This window comes from Brachyhypopomus gauderio, chromosome 9, assembly GCF_052324685.1.
Source record: "Brachyhypopomus gauderio isolate BG-103 chromosome 9, BGAUD_0.2, whole genome shotgun sequence".
NCBI lineage: Eukaryota > Metazoa > Chordata > Actinopteri > Gymnotiformes > Hypopomidae > Brachyhypopomus > Brachyhypopomus gauderio.
Genome location: NC_135219.1, coordinates 12,355,142 through 12,361,252, shown reverse-complemented (window position 1 = coordinate 12,361,252; position 6,111 = coordinate 12,355,142).

Sequence of the window (6,111 nt, the reverse complement as noted above, 5' to 3'; positions counted from 1 at the left end):
CGCACAGCTGTAGCCGTCTGCACTAGTTTCACTTTCTCCAAGACATGGGACGTCAAAACTGAAGACCACAAAGGTGAGAGTGTCGAAAGAGCTGGTGGGAGGAGCTTAGATGGGCCTGTCGAGATGAAGAGATTGACACAAGATACACACTCCGCTTGGGTTGGGTGACCACTACAGGGGTGTGTACTGCAAGGAAACACGGGAAACATAAGGACTTGTACTATCTTCCTCCAATCAATGATCTACAGAAAGATTAGCCCCCCGGGCCTCTGCTGCTAAATCAACAAGCCTTGGTGCTAGTGTTCAGGAGTGTCACCTCCCACCCTCTCTCCCTCTCCCTCTCCCCCCACCTCATGTTCTTAATGGTGAAGCCCCCTCTTCCTGGTACTGGAGTCACCTACCCTTGACGGATGCCTTTTACAGCCGCCAGCGTCACTCTCTGGTTAACAGGAAGTTCAAATAAGGGCAAAGCAGTGGGCGAATTCCATGCAGAAGCTCCTTGTACACACTGACCGCGACCGGGCAGTCTGCGTAATCTGACCCACGCTGCTATTCGCAGGCCCCTCAGACCCACGCTCGGGGATAAAAACACAAATACGGCACCTTAGAAGCAACTGGTGCTCTCAGGACCAGATGCATGTGGGGGCTTTAATATAAACTCTACTAGCAGTTCAGCTCATGGCAAAGTGAAGACCTGTCCTCTCTCCCTCACTGATCTCCTCACATCAGTGTATTAGCGTGGATGTGGCTAAGCTAAAGTCATTTTAGCTATTGGGCTGAATGGCAACCTTCTGGTTTCTTGACTTCCGGTTAGTGAGGAGGAGGATGACAAATATGGAAAAAGAGCCCACACTCTGGATCCAGTGACCACGGGGCAGCCTTTCAGATGCTGGGTACCCCTGAGCACACAGTGATATAGGCCTGCGAAGACCCACGGAGGCACACAGGGGGCGACATTGGCTGATTACCTGCCGGGTCATTAAGGAGATAACGAGGAGATAGAAGAGTTGTATAATGTAAAAGGAGTTAATAAGAGGAACGGGGATGGGACACAGACACCAGGAGTGGCCCTTCTGATTAGATGTCCTGTTCACTGCGACGGATATATTTTCCTTCATATAGTGACCTCATGCATGTTCTGTGGCAGAAGCTGAGAAATTAGAATTAGAAGTGGAGAATAATTATTTTCTTACATTCACAGCTGTGAGGTAGTTCTGCTTTAATTGGTAGTGACAGAAATGCTTTCTATAATAAACAGTATGTATTTTTAACACTGGACAAAACCAAAAAAACAAAAAACGGCTCACCAATGGAAATGAGAATCAGGCTCCATTGCAGCTCTCCATTGAGACCGTCTCTGTCTCCGTCTCTGTCTCCGTCTCTGTCTGTGAGAATAACAATGTGTCTGTGTGTGCTTGAGCAGGACTGCAGAACAACTGGTTAAGCAGAGACAAACAGAAAAAAAAAAAACCTCGAAACTCACCTTACATGGCATGGGGTGAGAGACCAGTGAACTACACACACACACACACACACACACACACACACACACACACACACACACACACACACACACACACACACACACACACACATTCAGAACCTCTCTAACACTATGTAAACAGAGATTAATGATAAACTCGGGAAGCACATTCCTGAAATGTAATGTCTAATTATGAATATAGCACACACATAGACCCACACAAGGGTAGAGACACACAGTGCACAGATACAAGTGGCCAGACACACATACAGAGTGACATGCACCTGAGTTTGGCCGCGTGAGTGAACTCACTCCTGAAGTGATGTCCTCAGGAACACATTCACTGTCCCTCATTCTCCGACACCCAAACACACACAGCCCAGAGGACACTGGAACTGTGCGACTCGGCAATAATGCAACATTCATATCAAACCCAAACAGGTTCGCTGTGGTTCTCACCTGTTGTTTGCAGGCCTGCGGCTCAGAATCAAACTGACATTTATGAGCAAAGTGATTTTGCCATGCAGAATAAAACAAAAGCCACAAAACTCAGAAATCTGTAAAGCATCAAAAGAAGGAAGCAAAAAGTCAGTATAAGCCCCCCCCCCCCCCCACACACACACACACACACACAGATCTCCTCACAAGCTTAGTTTTCCCTTTTCTTTTTTTGCCCTGGCCCCTCCGCCCCCTTCGAAGGGCTATTAAGACTTTATTTGTAATTTCGTGTTGTTCCTAAGGGAGGACACCTAAACCAACAGATAAGAAACAACATCAGGAGAAACACTTTTAATGCCATCTAGAATGTTCTGTACCTGATTCTGTCCCACTTATCTGTCCCCCGTCCCTCTGTGTGTTGGGTTCATGTTGATCCGGTCCAAAACCCAGACACACACCCCCACATACACACACACACACACACAAGTACAGGGCAGTCAGTGTTGGGTTCATGTTGATCCGGTCCACAAGACAGACACACCCACACAAAAGTGTACAGGCCAGTCACACCCACCCACACACACACACACACACACACACACACACACACACACACACACACACGTACATGCTGGTCTGTCCAACTTAGTATTGTACATAAAATCCACTCTTCATTAGGTACTGTGGAGCATTTCTGTGAGCATATGTTGCATGTGTTTGCATATGTGGGCAGGATGCGGTCATGCCTACAGACCAGGGTCAGGGGCCAAAACAGTTATGCAACAGGTTATATGCCAGCCAGCATCACATCTGAAGACAGACAATGGAAGGAACCCAGCCAGCGCCACAAAGCACTATTATACTTCCTTAGAGCTCTAGTGCACAATGACTGGCCCTCAGCGACCCTTACAAAGCTCCGAGATACAAGCGGCAAGTATCAGCAATCATATTATGAGGGAGACAGAGCTGCTATCAATGTACCCACAATGGCTTGGTGATTAGTACTTGTTCTCTTGTTCGGTGTTCTGGAAGACACCGTCTCTCGGGACGTTCACACCCTTCCTCTGGAATGTGACTCTCTAGGATTCTGTTGGTATATCCTGGCAGAGTTTGTGCGGGCAGAATGACGAAGATGTTCAGCTAACCTCCTCTTGCGTCAAAAGAGCAGATGGCTGTGGTTTAGACGCGATACAAGGGACTTTGAGGGCCTACGCGATGGCCTCTGACCTTCTGAGGCCTACACACTGACCTCTTTTTGGAGCCTGGAGAAGTCACGCTCCTTTGTGGTGATGAAACGTCATTTCCAGGCTGAAGGCTCGTCAGGCTGATTTATCCGTCTAAATGCGGGCGACCTGAGGGAGTCGCTCCTTACAGAACAGAGACGTCTGTGAGTGAGAGGGCGGCCGACTTCACAGGGCCAGGGAGTCGGGATCTGCGCTGCCCTCTGTACATCTGTCAGCAAACGCTATTCGAGGTTTTAAAACATTTGCCTAACTGAGACACAGTTTGGTGTGAATGAGACTGCTGTCATTGGGCTGTCACTCGCAGACGTATATTCAAGCAGAGGGGTTCTCCACCCAGTCATATATATCATTACCCTGAAACTTTGAGGACAGACAGAGGGAGAAAGAGAGAGATGGAGAGAGGGAGAGAGAGAGAATATTTGTGAGCATGCATTTAGCGAAAACACCGCACACCTCAGCACTGTTTTCAAGTTCATTTCCATCAGACAAAGACGCCATTCTCCTGAGAGGAAGAGAAGGGGGGGGGGGTGTTGGAGAGAGAGTGACAGAAGAACTTTCCAGATCACTGGAGTCTAGCACTGGAATTTCAACAGAAGGTGCTACATAGTTCCAAATATTTGTTGTTTCTGTCTACATGGCAACCGTTGCGCAGCGAAGCATTTTGACAGTGAAAAATACGTTGTCTGTCTCTCCTTCTCTCGTCCTCTCTCTCCGTCCATCCCTCTGTGCGTCTCATTGTTGGCATGCAGGGAGTCAGTAACAGAGACCCACTGACTGACAGTTTCACTGAGGTTAAATCAGCAGTTGTTGGAGAGAACCTGAACAAGAACGCATTACTCATTCATTAACTTCCCCTGTGTGAGAGTTGTGATCTCACACGCTCAAGCTGAACGATCTTATCAGACAGTGGTGTGATGAAGAGATTATTCCTGAAACATAACATAAATAGTTAACATAAAATTAAGGTGACAGTTTAATAAGGTTCTGTGACCACTTCAATGCACAACTTGAACGACAGTTGCAGTGTTAACACATGAACGGAAAGACACTGAGCAAATATTAACCATGCTAGTGTAAAAGACAGCAAGGTCACAAACAAACAGAAACTAGAAAATGCAAGAAGATTTAAGACATTTGACACCATATCCTGATCACAGCCATGAAATATACTGTGTTTAATAACAACAGTTTAGTAACAGTCAGTCTATATGTGCGTGCCTGCTTGCGTGCGTGTGTGTGTTTGTGGCTCTGTGATTGTCCCAGTCTCCAGAGAGGGCAAGAAAATGAGAGAGAAACTGATAGATCGAGTTGACGAGCGTGATGGCGTGTGGGAGTAGATACGAGGCCTATCAGATGGAACCCTAAGAGCCATGAAATGTGATCACAGATCAATACCCTACTGCACTCAGCGTGGGGGAGGTCCAGAGAGAGGGCATTAATGCAGTGGGGGGTGGGGCCACAGCCGCTCACACTGGCAGCACAATAATTATGGAAGTCACTGAGGTAAAACAGAGATTTCTCACATATTAGTGTTTTTGAAAGCTGCGATGATGTTTCACAGCCAAAAAAAACAAAGATTCCATGTTTTATGGGGGGAAAGAAAAAAAAAAACCTGACCGTTGCAACTGAAAAAGGCCAGTCACGTCGGCTGGCCTCAGGTACGGGACCAGAACGTGGGAACGACATTCAGAATGTGTCATTCTCTCATTGGTGAGGAGTGTGGGAAGAAAAAAAGAAAAAGGGAATGTCCTTGATATGAAAATGCAACAAGTGCTGGCCTTTTGGGAGGGGGGGTGTGTTTGGTGGAAGTGATGTGAACAGTGGAGATTTAGCAAAAGGAAGAATAGATTGTATATGGGGTTTTATGTACAGCAAAGGAGATGTAGGCCCCTCACCGCACAAGCCTGATCATGTGATCGTGCTTTAACTACATTTGAAGGCAAGGGTGAAAAAAATGAAAACTTTGAATAAATTCCTGCTTTATTAATGTACAATCATCGATCAGGATCATCATTGATCCATAACTCACATTAAGAGGGGCTTAGCCTGTTTAGCTGATGCTGATAGCAGATGTCTGACCAAACACTGCACACAATGCTATTTGGCCCAATTATAGGATTAATAATTCATTAATAATTGACTCGATCGAACCTGACCAAAAGCTGCATACATTAGAGAGGCTTTGAATAGCTGAAATCGTTAAATACTTAGTGTCAGAGTAAGATACGAGTTGTATCAGTCCTCTCTGAAATCAATTTCATGAGCAGGCATACAACAATAAGAGACTCTCAGAGTGAGTGTGCATGTGTGTGAGCGTGCACGTGTGTGGGGATGCGGACAGCAGTAAGATAAGGTCTCATCTGGCTGTGGAAGCATGAGACTAACTACATAATAGAAAGTGCTTTACGTCACCTGTGTAATGATCGGAATCTGTTACTTATTAAGTTACTGTTACTTATATGTTACTTGTTTTTACTTATATAGTTGCATCTTAAAGAAGAGCTCCAGCCACAGGCCATTATCATTATCCCAGTGTGGTGTCCTGGGTGAAGTTCTGGTTTAGGAGTAGCTTGTCTCAGCAGAATCCTGACATGAGTCAGACTAGTCACGGATCATGAGGACAGGTGAGACGCACACACAACATCATCCCAGAGGACCGACATCACACTTGACCTCTCTGTGTGTTTACTACACAGCACACAAAGACGTGACTTTAATTTCAACACGGAGATAAAACGCTGCTGCGTTTTGTATACAGAGTTCAACGTACTGAACTGGTTACGTGTAACAAGGGCAGAGGTGTTAAAGAGGGCAGAGGTGTGTGTGTGTGTGTGTGTGTGTGTGTGTGTGTGTGTGTGTGTGTGTGTGTGTGTGTGTGTGTGTGTGTGTGTGTAGTAGTCTGGGCAGGGGGCTACTGCAAGTGACTGCTACCATACAGGGGGGAAA